At 43.5% G+C, this 16,818-nt stretch overlaps 1 protein-coding gene across 2 annotated transcripts in view; it reads right to left on the bottom strand.

Annotated features, from left to right (window-relative positions):
• The window catches only part of SEMA4D (semaphorin 4D), a 141,383-nt gene extending 126,387 nt beyond the window's left edge, over positions 1-14,996 (bottom strand). The window contains exon 1 of one of the 2 annotated variants that reach the window (XM_073344910.1): positions 14,921-14,996. The gene's annotated coding sequence lies outside the window, so the exon portion shown is untranslated. The other variant, XM_073344909.1, reaches the window with a different exon arrangement.
• Positions 14,997-16,818: the final 1,822 nt, after the last annotated feature.

The following is a 16,818-nucleotide window of genomic DNA, read 5'->3' as shown; positions in this document are numbered from 1 at the left end:
GTCCAGGTCTGCACTATAAATCTTTGCTGGCATAGTAATATTGGTGCATAGGGGTGCAATGAGATGTGATTTGTGACTGACATAGCTATGCCACCAAAAACCCCAAAAGTAGATACAGTTTTGCCAGTATATGCTGCATAAATTCTAGGAGCACTTACTGGTTCAGTATATCTATACTGGCAAAGCACTCCAACTGTCCACCTGGTCCTTGTTTATGTTCCTTTAGTTGTTTTCTTCCAAATCAATGCAAATCTGGCTGAACTGGACAAAACAACAGTGTCAATCCTTATTGCCAATTTGAGGATTGATTAAAATTAGGCTAGCAAGAGCCTGGAGCCTTCCCTCCTACACCATTTTCTTCAGGAGAATGGGAGAATGAAGTCGTCAGAAAGATGTGAACCATCAGAAGAGATATAGGTAAAGTTAGAAACCTGTAAGAAGTCAGAAAAGATCTAAGTGGAGAAGGAAGCATTAGAACTAAGGCAACATATAAGGAGAAAGGCTGAAACACAAATCTAGGACGAGTGACAAATATAGGCAGTCCTACTGAAAAGTTAAAATACTGCTAATTAAGACAACATACTTCTACATTTGTGACACATAGAAAATAGTTGATATAAAAAGGGAGATTCAACAGTCTTTCCTGCGAGAAGCTAGAAATTATATGACACTTTGGAGATAATAGACATTAAATAGCCTAATCCCACTTTTAAGGAAAATGTTCTGGCCCAAAGAAAATTTTCAAATCCTTAAAGAAGGAATGAAAGATTCACAATTCCTGAATGGCCAGACATAGTCAATGCGATGCTTCCCAGGGGGCACCCACCACCTGTGCTTAGTGTGAGGAAGCGTTGTCCGTGCCTGCCATGGCTCTGCTCCCCTACTTCACTGGTCACAGGCAACTCAAGTTCTGAGCTTAGCCTACGCAGGCTCCACTGTAATGATAGGGCCGCTCAAACTCCTGAGCCTCCCAGCATCCCCCTGGACCGTCCAGTCCCTGTCCCAATCTCAGGACACTCCATATTTACAGAGTAACTGCTCCCAAAGGAACAGTACGCTTCAGCTTACCTGTTACACCTCAGATCCCAGCTCCCCTTAACACACAGCAATTAATAATGTTTACAGTAAAACAAGCAAAAGTTTATTTGTCAAAGAGTAGAGATTCTAGTGAAAGCAAGTAGAAGTACTGGAAACAAAATGGTTACCCATAAAATATAACATGCATTCTAGACTGACTTACTTAATTACTGCAAGTTCTTACAGAGCAAAAGCCCTCTCCAAATACTTACAGCACATTACAGCCAGGCTTGGCTGTGATCTTCCATTTGTGAGACAAGTCCTTTGCCTCTTCAGTGGGAAGGTTCACTGGGATACCTCTCCACCCTCCCCAATGCTCCAACAATCTGTTGTCTTCATTCATAAACCAGATCCCCTCCCGCTTTTATTTCTTCCTGTAAATTTCTTCTCTTGAAGATTTCACAATCTCTTAATGAGTATTTTGGCTCCAAATGCAAACTGACCTATACTGCTGAACGGACAATACACAGGTTTCAGAGTAACAGCCGTGTTAGTCTGTATTCGCAAAAAGAAAAGGAGTACTTGTGGCACCTTAGAGACTAACCAATTTATTTGAGCATGAGCTTTCGTGAGCTACAGCTCACTTCATCGGATGCATGCCGTGGAAACTGCAGCAGACTTTATTTATACAAGAGAATATGAAAAAATACCTCCTGTAGCTCACGAAAGCTCATGCTCAAATAAATTGGTTAGTCTCTAAGGGACAATACACAGTGCCCAGCCAAGGAGAAAAGCTTCTACTGCCTGGAAAGAGCCAGTCTGAGTCATATCACCCCGTTTACCTGCCTTAATGCCAAGGCTTTGAAAACAATTTCCAGTATAGATACATAACTCCTTAAATATTATCCATACATACATTTTGCAATGATTATGATGACTAGTGGGCTACTGGCTCTCAGTACAAACCTCACATGCACCCTTTGGAGAATTATTGCGCACGTATTTGAGCAAGAAGATCTCTATAAAACTTTGTTGTCCCCCCTCCCTCATGCCCTCTGCCAGATGGCACAAAAAGGTTCCTGGGTCACAGTTAGAAAATGCAATGAATTTTTCACAGAATTTATTGTGAAGAATATGTCCCCTTTTTCGTCCAAAATTTTCAACTGGCTCTAGCCCCCCCCCCCCCCCCAAATTAACATATGGCTCCAAAATAGTCAGACCTCAGAGGAAAGTACCAAAAGGGCCTCCTATGAAGCAAGAACCTAGCTACGGAAGCAAACAAGCTTGGCCTAGCCAACAGTGACAAGACCAAACGCAAAGGAAGAGCCCGAAAGTTCTGCTGTACCCATGTCCATTAGTCATCCACAGTATCCAGTACACTAGGAATCAATCACACTCTCATACTTCCAATCCAAGCCAAGATGTAGTTAAGCAGACACCTGACATTTAGCACAAACGAATGATGAATTTGATATGTTATATATTGTTCTTCAGTTGAAGAATTTAAAGATTAGACTTTCAAATGAAGTTTCTAACTGCACCATAACGTAACTTCATTTGCCAGTAGACTTACAGATAGTAAACTGCCAATACTAGAGGTAATTACTTAGTGTGTGTCACATAAGTACTTATGTTTAAAGTTGTCTTTGAAGTGATACACTCTGCTGAACTCCCTAAACATCATTGGGCTGTAATTTAATACCTATCTATTTCAGCATCTGGCCAGCGATAGTCACAGACAATATTTGTATTGATTTTAAAAGGTGTTTAACATTTTAATCCAAATATGTGTGTGTGTGTAACACACACACACACATATATATATATAAACTTCCGGTTAGTTATATTTAACTTTCTATGTAATGTCACAATATTTTTACTTCCTCTGAAGTGTGAATGAATTGCAGATGAAAACTATGTGGTTATTCTACACTGAAACGTACTATCAAATGCTATTTTACTTCTTTATTGTTTTAGTTACTCATTCAATTTAAAAAATGTAATTTATTAGACCTTAGAGCTTCAGGGCTTCCATTTATTCAGAGAGCAAAAGCAGTATCTTTTTCCATTTCAATACCAAGTCAGCCTTCCAATAGTTTGTCAACATCCATTTTAATATTATTTGGGTTTATCTATATTGACTGACTGCTTTTAGAGCATGAGAATCTGAAAGTGAACTCACTAGAAACTGACTAGCCTATTTTCATGAGGAAATTATTTCAGATTTTATAAATAAGTTATCTGTTACATAGGTAAAGATTTTTAAAAGATGTAACCTCACTGCTCGTGAAACTATTATACTTTAACAAACTACAAGATGCTTGTTTCTCCATATAGTTATTGGGAAATATAAACCCTGCTGCAGCTCCAGCTTCACTATAAAAAAGTGATCCATCTGAAACTTTACAAGCTGATTTTATTATATTTTTCTGGAAAGGCAAATTAGCATGTGGTTTTGGGGAGATATGGGGATTCAAAAATAAAAATCATCTACCATTTTTATTTTGTTATACCGTGTTTTTTTAGCAATCAAGTGTCAGATCAGGGAGCAGACTCATTTCTTAACCAGATTTATCTCAGGATTTCAGGCATGTTTTTGCTTGTGGTGAACTGAGAGCCTTTTTTTAATCACCACGGTATGACTAAACAAATGGGATCTCAACAAATTAGAACACTTATGCAAAGAGGTAGGAGCACACATTACCATGCATTCCTATGAATATGTACAAATACGAATACTGTAATATTGCATCACTTTTAGGTTTTATATGTATGAAACTTTCATAGAGCCATAGAATATCAGGGTTGGAAGGGACCTCAGGAGGTCATCTAGTCCAATCCCCTGCTCAAAGCAGGGCCAATCCCCAATATTTGCCCAAGATCCCTAAATGGCCCCCTCAAGGATTGAACTCACAACCCTAGGTTTAGCAGGCCAATGCTCAAACCACTGAGCTATCCCTCCCCCTGATCTCTCACCAGCATCTCCCTTTGGTTCCTCACCAAGCATGCTGGCTTTTATGGACTGCAGTCTAAGCTGCCTATCTCTCCCCATGCATTGTATAGGGAACCTAGGTGCCTAACTCAGGCTTTGTGCATTGCAGTGATCGTCCTGTGATTTTCTAGGTGCCTAAAAGTTAGATGTTACAATCTTCAGCGTTACAACACCTAAGTCCTTCGTGGATCCAAGCCAAAGTGATTTTCTTATGGTCACCCCACAGGCCAGTGGTAGAGCAGAAACAGAGCCCAGGTTGGTCTCTTAACTCACAGCCTAGTGCCCTGTCCAGACAGCCACACTTGCCTCCCCTATATGAGGTTATAAATCCTGCTTCAAGGATTTTCTTAACAGAGGCTTACAGGTAGCTGCATGTGTTTTTTGGTCAAAGATTCTGAGTTCTATTTTCCTTGACACTTGTATACAGCTAGCTGATGACTTCTTGCTTCTATAGATCATTGTTAAGAGTATACAATTATAGTAAAGCTTTCTAGTGTGTTAATTTAAAATTTACATGTGGAAAGGTAAGGGACTCTATATTGTAACTTGGCTTTCTTCAATTAGACAAAATTATAATTTACATTCTAACCAGCCTCTGATAATGTGGACAGATTGCTGAAAAAGCACCTTTAGGAGAATATGAGCATTTTGCCTGGACACACAAATTCTAGTGATTCTGAATGTACAAATATAAACTTTTTGTAGTCATAACTTATTCTTTAGGGTGGGAAGGGCAGTCATGGTGTATTTACTTAGGGATAACTAAGATGGGCATAAAGACTTTTAGTTTTCTGTGCAGTTGCATCTGGGAATGAAGCAACATGTAATCCATGTTCACGTTTTACAAAACAAACAGTGTTGCAATTCTGAGACCTCTTTAGAGATTCTTTATTCCAGAAGGACAGTAAAGATGACTTCTCCATGTTTTTCAGCAGGATGTTTTTTCTGTTCCTAACCAGAACAAAAGTACTGTTACTAAAAATTAGTTTTAGAACTATAACAGAGATGTAACATTCTAACCTCAAAACATAAATATTGATTCATAAAACTCACTGCACATCAAGATTATGCACTCATTTTTCAGTCACTAGATCACTTCCCACCCCCCACAAACATGCTTCCTCCCCTCTTTATGTGTACAGTGGTGAACTCATTGATATCTAATAGGCACCCTACACAGTGAGCTTCTTAAAACTTAGTATGGCAGAACTGCACACACTGCAGCAAAATTAGAACATGTTGGCCTCATTACAGGAACAAGTAAAATCTCCAGGTTCAATTTCACTTGCTCGCTGACTCCAAATTATATCTGTGGGTATATAACATGGCATGGGCCTGATTTTAAGAAGTGTCCATGCATAATTTACCCTGGACCTAATCTACATGTTCATTTATATCAACTGCATGTGCAAACTAGATAATTATGCACATTGATGGCCAGTTAAACTAGGAAGTTGGTCACAAGGTGACTACCCCTTATAGGGAGATAGGGCCAGCCAAATCTGTGTCATAATTAATTAGCTGCTTCCCAGATTGAGGGGGTCCACTAAGAGGGACAGGTGATAGCTTATAAAAGACCTGAGACAGATAAGTCTGGGAGTGGGCAGATTCCTGCAGAAGACCCTAAGCCAGCATCTGAGAATAGTACTCAGGGGAACCAACTTTTAGGGCTGAATATATGGGAACAGGTGCCAGAAGGTGGGTTGCAGAGAAGCTGTAAAGAACAAAGGAACCTTTTTTATTTGTTTGGACTTTTTTAGTTTGACTTTTGCTGGAAGAGGCTATGTTTGTTTGGGACTTAGCCAGAGAGCTAAGCCAATCTCTAGCACAGGTATGAGGAGAGCTTAAGGGACCTACTTCGGAGAGGGAAACTGAGGTAGGGAATGCTGCTGTGCCACACTTTGCCAGCAGGGACCACGAGGAGGCAACCATGCCCCTACATCAGGGTCACACATTTCCTAGCTTCTGTAGGCCAAGCGTATTGCACACATCAGGGGATCATTCCATCCTTTCATTTCCTCCTCCCCACCAGGTCCCTGTGTGCATGTCTCCTTCCCTCCATACAAAAGGTTCTGTACGTCCCTCTCCCTTATACCATAGTCCCCCATTTTGCCTTCCATGCCAGGGCTGTATGCATGCATGCCCCTATTCCCTCCCCACCCCCATGTTATTTTCTCCCACCACTATTCTTCTTTATGTCTGATAGATAAGTCATTCCAGGTATCAACATATTAAACTACACTGGGAGGATAGGCAGAGATGAAAGAGGAGTACTCTTATGTTGGAAGGCATTAAACCAATTGTTAGATCTACAGATTATGACAGAAGTGCAGCTTTGCTAAAGAACTGGCTGGGAGGGACTTCATGTACTCCCAATTTTCCCACTTTTGGTTTTCCCTAAAATCAACAGGGTTGTGGTCACTGATATCTAGATCTTTTCCTGACATTTTGGAGTTGGCTGGATGCAGCATTCAACAATTGTCAGGTTAGACAGACACACACATGGAGAAATGCTGCCAAGTGTAAGGCCTTCGCCAGCTCAGCCAATTACTCCTGGGAGAATTCTGCACCACTGTGCACATGCAGAATTCATGTTCCCTGCACATTTCTTTGCTTCCTCACAGAAAATTATGGGGAAGCAAAGGGAAGCCACATGAGCAGTCAGGCACCCTTCCCCAGCAGCACAGGTGCCTACTTTTGGGTGCCCAGAACAGCCGGAGGAGAGGTAAATACTGCAGTGAGAACCAGGCTGGGATGCTCCCAGCTGGCAGCTCCTACCCTGCGCTGGGCTCAGCTGCTAGTCCTGGTTGTGCTGAAGGCAAGGAAGGAGAACAAGACTTCCTCTTCCCCTGCAACGAGTAGCGGGGTCAGACCCACACCCAGAAATCTTCCCAGCTGCAGGAAGCTCTGCACGCCCCCCAGCTGCTTCTTGCCCCCATCGCTCCCCAGCTGCAGGGAAGGGGTCACTGTATGGGAGCTGCTCCCCTGTCCACCCAACCCCTGTGCATCTGGTGCCCCTCCCCCAGCCAGCCACCCACCCAGAGGCAGATTAGTGTTTTATGGGGTCCTGGGCCAGAGCAACTGGGGGCCCATCCCCACCCCTTCCACCTACAGTCCTCCGCTCTCCTCCCCTGGTGCTCCTGCCGGGGAGCAGGGTCAGGGCACAGGGGCTTGACCTGATTTCCAGCAGGAGTGCCGGGCAGAGTGGGGCAAGTCCCAACACCCCAACTCCACTTCCCAGGCAGACAGATCAGGGCAAACCACACTGGTTCCTAGGGTCCCCTACCTATTAGGGACCCTATTAGGTAGGTACTGCACAACAGAAGGATAGTCCCTGTCCCCAAAGCGCTTATAAGTATTTCAATAACCAATGACATGTTATTAATTTTGTTGTAGAAAAAAATGTTAAAGTGATACTTTCAAAAGTTTCCACTGAACCTGTAATGACAAGTAGAGAAATGGACAGGAATGCTTAAATGTGAGAAAGGAGCTTTTTTTACTTAGGCTTGTGACCATTTTTTCTTCTACAGGATGGAAGAAGCAGGGTTTTGAGGTGTTTTAAGTTTTAATTTTCTTCCCTCTACCCACTCCCCACAGAAATATCAAAAATGCCTCATCCGGTCTCCTTTGGGTTTGCCAGTTGACTCACAGCATGTTTAATGTGTCCTGGCACAGCTTAAATGAAGGGGTATAAACTTTGAAATTTTAAGAGACTTTCTCCGAAACATTAATCAGACACTGAAGTTAAATAGGTGTTAAGAACAAAGGTCAAAGTGTTTTAAGTAATTTGACTAAAAATCCATTTCCCGCTCTGCTTTTACTCTTCATATGTCATATCACTAGTCTCCAGTCATTATAGTGCTTATTTACACTAAGAAAACAGACATTCAATTCACTCTCAGCACAGCTCTTCTGGTGGTAGCCACAGTAGAAACTGTTATATAAATGAGACTCTGTGATGGTGGTAAAAATGCTAGAAGTTACCAGAACCTTGTCTGCACTAGTGCAGCTGAAGCTGGCAGAAGCATAGGTGGGATTATTTTCCCCCACCCTCAACATAGACAACTCTCTAGAGTTTTCCAAGATAGAGAAGACCTGAATGTGAAACACGAACAGAAGTGTGTGTGTGTGTGTGTATATATATGTGTGTAAGAATACCTTAAAAGTCATTGATTACACCATAACATTACATACCAAGATGGATTTTCCAACACTGCCAATTTTTAAATCGAGATTGGATGTCTCTAAAAGATCTGCTCGAGGAATTATTTTGGGGAAGTTCTATGGCCTGTGTTACACAAGAGGTCAGACTACATAATCACGGTGGTCTCTTATGGCCTTAAAATCCATGAGTCCACAAAGTAACAAAATAGAACACAAATCCATACCTCTTTCCTTTAAGGTACCATCTCATTGTTATATATCATCTTATGCATTTACTACTTCTTGCATTCTCTAAAAATGAATCATGAAATATGAAATCAGTCACATGAATAAGTAACTAAGGTTTAATTTAAAACAAGAAAAAACCTACTAAGTTTACAAACAACACAAGTGACCTTGCACCTTGAAAAATCCCCTTTAGACTCATGTAAATCACAGAAAATTTTGGTTCTTATAATGATCTGCATTTAAGTTTCACTGTATAAATTATGTCAGTCAACTTTGATAAATACCACTCTCCGTCACTGTCACTTCTTATTTCAATATGTCTTTGCCCAACAAATACTGTTGAAAAAAGAACAGGAGTACTTGTGGCATCTTAGAGACTAACAAATTTATTAGAGCATAAGCTTTCATGGGCTACAGCCCACTTCATCAGATGCATAGAATAGAACATATAGTAAGAAGAGATATATATACATACAGAGAAGGTGGAAATTGCCATACAAACTGTAAGAGGCTAATTAATTAAGATGAGCTATTATCAGCACGAGAAAAACAATTTTGTAGTGATAATCAAAATGGCTCATTTAGACAGTTGACAAGAAGGTGTGAGGATACTTAACATGGGGAAATAGATTCAATATGTGTAATGACCCAGCCACTCCCAGACTCTATTCAAACCCAAGTTAATGGTATCTAGTTTGCATATTAATTCAAGCTCAGCAGTTTCTTGTTGGAGTCTGTTTTTGAAGCTTTTCTGGAGCAGAATTGCCACCCTTAAGTCTTTTACTGAGCGGCCAGAGAGGTTGAAGTGTTCTCCTACGAGTTTTTGAATGTTATGATTCTAACTATAGGTTCCATTCTATGCATCCGATGAAGTGGGCTGTAGCCCATGAAAGCTTATGGTCTAATAAATTTGTTAGTCTCTAAGGTGCCACAAGTACTCCTGTTCTTTTTGCAGATACAGACTAACACTCCTGCTACTCTGAAACCTGTTGAAAAAAGGATATTTTCCTTGAACATTTGAAATACTCTGTATTCTTTCATCAGAAAATGTTTCATTTCCTACATTAGACAAAAAAAGCAATGACAACAACTGCTTTTTGGAATTTCTTATTTTCTAAAGCCAACAAACAAATCATAAGATATCTATAAACATTACAGAATTTAAATTAGGGATGTAAAAGCTTAAACATTAACTGGTAAGTATTAGGTTCAGCGTTAACTGGACCTTAACTGTTAACCCCAGTGGCCGGCGGGACCCCATCCATGATGGGCAGGTGAGACCCCAGCCACAGCCGTACCGGAGCAGCTCCAGCCCCAATCCCATCCACAGCGGGCAGGCAGGACCACAGCCCTGGCCCGCAGCCCTGGCCCGCAGCCCCTGCTGCTGGCCCACTGGAGTGACCTTGGTTAATGATTAACTGGTTAAATGATATAATTTTAATTGTGTAACCGCTTAAACTTTAAGCAATATTTATATCCCTAATTTAAATAATATTCCAGAGTAATTCCCTTATAGCAGCACCATTCACATTGATCTAAAGAAGAAAAAGACTCTTTGGTTAAAGTATTTCCTAGAGACAATACATATCTGTTGATTTACACAGCACTTTCTGCAGACTATGTACGGCAAGTCTTAGATCTTACAGTAATTAACTCTTGGCTTTAAAACAAATAGACTATTTCAACACTGCATGTAATTCAAAGAACTCATTATTTTCACTAACATTTGTAACAAAATACAAGCTATGTTCTACTTCGTAAGACAAAAATTCTTACTACAACAAATGTTCAAGTAAACAGGTATTGTGCAGGTGGTATGTGAGAGAGTTGAAAGGAGCAGAGCAAAGAGAGCACATGCAGCCCGCTGCAACCTCACATCATGGCCAAGCGGCTCCACACAGCTGGTACCTACTCACCATGCCTCCACAGTCCTCCCTCACAGGATTCACACAGAGACAGCCACTGTAAAACAGTTTGTGCTATGGCAACTGTGGAGGGCTCCTTAGGGAAATGGAAATGGCAGGGCCAGGGCATCCAGGGGATTCATGTAACTCTCAGGCAGTCTTTATGGCAGGACTCATAAAAAGCCCCAGAAAAAGTTCAAAGCCATTCTCCTTTGGCAGAGGGCAGTTGTACTCATGCAACGTATTATTATGTCTGTATAATACAATAGTTGCTTAAGCATTTTTTTTTTAAGTGACCCATCTATTACTAGGAAACAGAAAGCAGCAACAGCGTTGGTTAAATGAAAGTAAGTCTTCACACAAATCTTCCCTTGAATCCTTAGGATATGTCTACACTGCAAGAAGACACTTGCAGTTGGCCCATGTCAGCTGACAGGCTCGTGGGCCTCAGGCTGTGGGGCTATAAAATTGCAGTGTAGACGTTCTGGCTCAGGCTAGAGACCGGGCTCAGGGACCCCTAGGTTATTAGGTCTGTTAGGCCTCTCGTTCCACAACTTCTGGCCCTTCATCAAAATAAATAAATAAATAAAATCAAAAGAATAGTGGAGTCTTGAAGTTTACACTACATTCTGCTGTTCCACTCAGCAATTTAGGTTTTTTCTATAGCAAGGCCACCATTTTTCAAAGTAAACACTGATTTTGTGTTAACTTTTGAATGCCCAATTTGACACCTAACTAGACCTGTGTGAATAACTGATTTTTCTGTTTGCTAACAGTTCTTAAAATTGGATCAAATGAAATGTTTTGTTTGACTGGAAACTAAATGTTTTGTTTTGAAACTTTTTTAGATTATTTTAAATAATATTGAAGGAAATCTGAAAACAGTCTTCTTGAATTGAAAAATCAAAATATTTTATTTTGAAATTGTCAGAACAAAACATTGTGGTTTGTTTTTTTTCCTAAATGTGTAGGTTTTTTGTTTGGTTGGTTTTTTTAAAACTGAAACAATTTGGCAAAGTCGACACAAATTCTCAAAATGTTTCAGATGACCCAAATCCACATTTTTCAGTGGAAAAAAAGTTTCAGCTGAAAAATTTCATCCAGCTCTTCACCCAATACCCAAGTTTTCAGAGGCACTCAGGATTCATAGCTCTCATCAGCTGGAATGGTGGGTCCTCCATGCCTAATTTTTACAGGTACTAAGTGTCTGAGGTTGGGCATGCAAATTTAGTTACTGCCTCTTATAATCTGTCTGAAATACCTATTTTGTTAGCACCTAGAGAACTGTGTAAACATTTTTCCTGTTAGAAAATTGCAAACTTAAGGCCTGATTTTGCAGTTGTGTCTGAACACGCATATCCCTGCCCCTGTATGAAACCCACTGACTTCAGCGTTATTCTGCACGGGGTCCACCTGTGTGGATGCAGTTGCAGAATTGGAGCCATGGTTAGTAAATGCAGTGTAGAGAGTAGGGATGTAAAAGGTTAATTAGGCTTACCATTAACCGGACCTTAACCGTTAATCCTGGTGGCACGCCGGCCGCGCAGGGCCAGCCAGAGCAGCCCCAGCTGGGCAGGCAGGACCCCATCCACGCAGGGCAGGTGGGACCCCAGCCCATCCGTGCTGGGTGGGCAGGCAGGCTTTGGCGGGCTGGCCAGCCGGCGGAACCCCAGCTGCGGCGAGCTGGAGGGCCCCAGCCCTGGCCATGCCACCGGGACCCTAGCCCCTACCTCCCAGCGCTGGCCCGCCACAGCGACCTCAGTTAATGGTTAACCAGTTAAACAATGTAATTTTAATCATCCCTAGTAGAGAGGGCCTTGAATGAAATATTTACGTCCCTAGTAGAGGGGGCCTTGACTGAGAACAAACCAACTATGGCAACAGCAGAAAACCCTTGTAGCACTCCAAGGGCAAAACTGGGCCCCTACCACATCCCCTGCATCAAAGGAGGACCCTAAACACAGTGGGTTCCACTTTGTGGAGTTAGCAGATTACAAATCTGCAGAGAGGTACTTTGAACTGCCTACAGGTATCAGAGGAGTGTACTCCGATTCCTGTAACTGCAGCAATGCATTGGAAGATTTGAAGGCAAGAGAGTAATCAAATTTGCCACTACACGTTGTCTGGTCAGAACGCCTCACTTGGTGGGAAAAAAAACCCAAAAAACAGGTGCTGAATAAGCTAGGGCCTCAGTAGGGGCTATTAAGCTTCTCTGCCTGAAGCAGAGAATTCTGGGTCTTCCAGGGCAAACCTATGCAAAGTTTGTTTGCTCAGATTTTGCAGAGTGGTCAAGGATTTGATCCAAAATATGGTTGCAGAAACCTGTACACAGTCAAAAGGTAAGTTCAGAAGAGTGGTTTTTGTGTTGCTTTGTTTTTTAAGAACTAAAGCCATGATAGTTATTTTAGCTGGGCAGGAAGGAAAATGGCTCCTTTCACAAAGAATGAGCTTTTCAGCTCTGCTGGACACTAAAGATATGTCTACATTGCAATAAAACACCAAGACCCAGGCGATGGGGCTTCGGCTTTCTACCCTGGTCCCCAGCAAGTCTAATGTCGGCTCTGCCAGGCGGACCCCCTGAAACCTGCTCGCCTCCCCCCAGTGGGCCCTAGACCTCTGGTTGAGAACCAGACATAATCCATCCGCATGCTAGGGCAGGTACAGTCATCCCCCACAGGATGCATTATATATTAATATCAATACATTACATCTAAGCCAAAGTATGCACCATTGAAATTTATGATCACTGCATTATCTTTATGCAAAAGAATTATAAACTGGAGATTGCCTGGTGTCTAAACCTCAGAACACATTACCAAATAACATATACCTTAGACTGACAGCACAGAAGATTTTCATTTATAATTAGCTTGAGGGCAAATAAGAATTGACAAGAAACTCTGATGTCATTTCATGCATCTTTTGTAACCTCATCACCTCTGCAAAAAGCTGATATAAAATCTTACCACAGCTGAGAAATAAAAGAATACACAGTGGTTCTTTGAAAACATATGCAGCAAGTTTCCAAACATTAAGCATCAAATACAGGCTTGATTTCTGTTTCATGTGAGAATGAGATTTTAAACAGAAATCCTGACTTAAGCACCATGATACCACAAGTTCAGTGCCAAGCAATCTACACCTTTTGATTAGAGGTAAACAAGCCACTTTCCTGTTCAATGAAAATGTCTCAGATTGGTATTTACCAAAAAACAAGCAGCCAGCTCAAATATCCTTTACTTGTTGATCCTGGCAACACACCAAGAGGTTCAACTCAGTGCAGCCAATCTGCTACAACAGGTGCAGCTCAGACCAACAGCGTCCTCTTCTCTATTTGGAATAACAAAACCAAATAATACGGTTGTGACCAGAAGACAAACACAACACCACAAAACGTATTGCTTTACCCCACCCAAACTGCCTGAGGATAGGACTCCCAGTGCAAGCTTAAACCAAACGAGCAGCCTCTCCTTTTCGCTAGGCAGCTGGAGTGGAGCTGGTGAGAGAGAGAACCAGATTTGGACTGCAGGGCTGGAGCAAGGGGGACAACAGGCAGCGGGGGCAAACAGGGCTGGAAGGGGAAAAACTGATGAAGCTGTCAAGGAGAGACAGGAGGCGTCTCTTCCAAAGCATCTCATGCCAAGGCAGAAGTTTTGTAATGGGTCTGAGCAGAGCTTAAAGCTCGCTATTTCATTTTTCTCCAGCGCTCCCTCCTTCAGTTTGTCACAGCTGGAGAAAGCAGCAGCGCCTCGGCCTTCCCTTCACTCCTCTCCCAGACTCTCCCTCCTGGCTCCTTTAAACTGCTGCACAATCCGATTGGGGGGGCGGGGGCGCAACCCCAGGGAGGATCAGCACTTTCAGAGCTCTCCCTTTGTGACCGTGAAACGCAAGTAGAAACCTGCCTCTTTACATGAGGCAGGGACCGGAACAAAGCGGGTGTGGTTTGTCCCCAGGCTTCTGGGGAGCTCGTGTCCACGCAGGTTCCCCACTCAGGTCAGGTGCGTGTGTTCACACGCAACGCGAACGAAGCACCCCCCATTGCCCGCGAGGCACGGCGGCGGGGGGGGGGGTGTCACCCCACTATCCCACCCCTCCGTTTCCCCGCCAGGCTGGGGCGGCTGGCAGCGCGAGCTCTTGCTTGGGCAACAGCAGGGAGGGAAGCGGCGGCGGCTTTAGTGGGAAAGCGCCGAGCCTAGCCCTGGGAGAACCGGAGCCGCGTTGCAAAAGGCGACCTGTGAAGCAACAAACCCACCCGAGAGAAGCGGTCCCTTCCCCTCACCCACCTCCCCAGCCCCCCGCTCCGGAGCGCCACTTCCCAGCCGCCTACCATCCCCCCGAGCCCTGCGCACAGATTCTGCCCCCCCTCCCCTGCCAGCTGCCCCCACAAACACCCTCCCCGCCGCGGCAAGCCGAGACAATTCCTCCCGGGCCTCCGGCCAATCCACCCCTGAGCCGGCCGGCGCTCCCAGACACGGACCGCAACCCAAATCCTGGAACCGTAGATGCCACTCACTCAGCCCGCAGGCGGCGGCGGCGGCTCCGCGTCCCCGCGCCGCTCCAAAGAGCTCGGCCAGGCAGCCGTCGGCGTGCAACGTGCACGGGCAAAAGCTCCTACCTGCCAGGCTGCAACTCCCCCGCTCGCGCTCCGCTTCCCGGGCCGCCTTCCCCTGCTCTGCGTGCCGCTGCTGAGGCGCCTGCAACAGGGGGCAGCAGCAGCAGGAGGAGTTGGTGCCAGTGTGTAACAAGTTTGGGTTGCCCCGCAGTATGGCGGCGGCTGGTGGAGGAGGGAGCTCAATGCAGCAGCCCGAGGGCTTGTTGCCCTGCCGAGAGCAGCTCCAGGGGGAGGGGATGCCGGGGGCTGTGACTTGGGGGGAGGGGAGCTGTAGGCAGCCCGGGCTCACGCTGTGACCAGCGAGGCAGATTTTGATAGTTGTTTTCAGAGGGAGATTTTGGTCAATAGCTCGGGGAAGCAGGCACAGAAAAACCTGCCAGCCTTGGGCTGGGGGAGGGGAGAGCACTTGCAAACCCGGCCTCAAAATGATGATGGAGTGTTAGCTGCACGTCTAGGGAGAGGGGGGGGTTCTGACGTTTTTGTACACAGAAACCACGCTACATTTCCATACACTGCTGCTGGTAGCTGTAGGCACTGACAGACTAAAGGAGAGGAAGACCTTTCTCTTCAAAATACCAGGGCTGGACATGGAAACCTCCAGAACGGAGGGTTTTTCACCTGTAACCGACGTTATTTCTCATTTGTGTGCCATTTGATCCGGCCTTGAATCATAAACCTGGATGTCTTTCTTCTCACACACAGACACTGTATAATCACCTGACTAACCCAGGCAAGATTGCTCCTGCTGAATATTCACAAGTGCCCTGACTACTGTGTCATCTCCTGTATATAGAATGAAGTTATGTAGCTGAGACAGAAGGAAATGGAGAACTAGTGTGTGAGTGTGTGTGTGAGAGAGAGGAGGGGGGATACGAAACAAAAAACAGGAAAGGAACTGTCAAACACTAAAGATTGCCTAGGTGTTGGGAGACCACAGAGACTAGATGTGATAGAAGAACCAGTAGCCAAGGCTTACTTTACACAGGTACTTTATGGATGTAATTTCATTTGGTGTCAAGGGGACTATTCGGGAAGCACACACATACATTGTTTTGTAGTTTTAAATTAATTCCCTTCACACATCATCTAGGCCAGTGGTTCTTAGCCTTTCCAGACTGCTGTACTCCCTTCAGGAGTCTGATTTATCTTGCCTACCCCAAGTTTTATGTCACTTAAAAACTATTTGCTTACAAAATCAGACATAAACATACAATGTCACAGCACATTATTACTGAAAAATTGCCACTTTCTAATTTTTACCATATAATTATTAAATAAATCAACTGGAATATAATATTGTATGTACATTTCAGTGTATAGGATACAGAACAGTATAATAAAGTCATTTTATGTATGAAATTTTAGTTTTTACTGACTTCACTGGTGCTTTTTATGTAGCCTGTTCTAAAACTAGGCAAATATCTAGATGAGTTTATATGCCACCTGAAAGACCTCTGCGTACCTGTGGTTAAGAACCACTGATCTAGGCACTATAGCCTTTGACAGCTGGCCCCCTAACTGACTGTGCAACACTGACTTTCTCCCACAGTGACTTCACTCTCCTGCTCCCTTGTCAAAGGATACCACCACAATGGGAGGTTTAAAGTTGGTCTGACCAACAATAAGCTCCAGGCTAGTTCCCTGGTACTAGCATGACAGAGCAGCATTGAGTGGCTTTTGCTACCTTTTTAGCTATAGCTTTAGCTTTTCAATAGTCGTTTTTCTTTTTTCTACTTCTGTGCTTCCTTATATGCTATCAAAAGGAAAGGGGATATCCATTTTTCAACCAGAACGGAGCCACCCTTAATGAAAAAGATGGCAATTGCATACAATAAATCAACCAATCATTGATTATTTGATTGTGTACCATTTGAGGGTACCTTAATGTATTTATATTGAAA

This window comes from Lepidochelys kempii, chromosome 5 (assembly GCF_965140265.1).
Source record: "Lepidochelys kempii isolate rLepKem1 chromosome 5, rLepKem1.hap2, whole genome shotgun sequence".
Lineage (NCBI taxonomy): Eukaryota > Metazoa > Chordata > Testudines > Cheloniidae > Lepidochelys > Lepidochelys kempii.
This window is presented reverse-complemented; position numbering and strand designations above follow the sequence as displayed.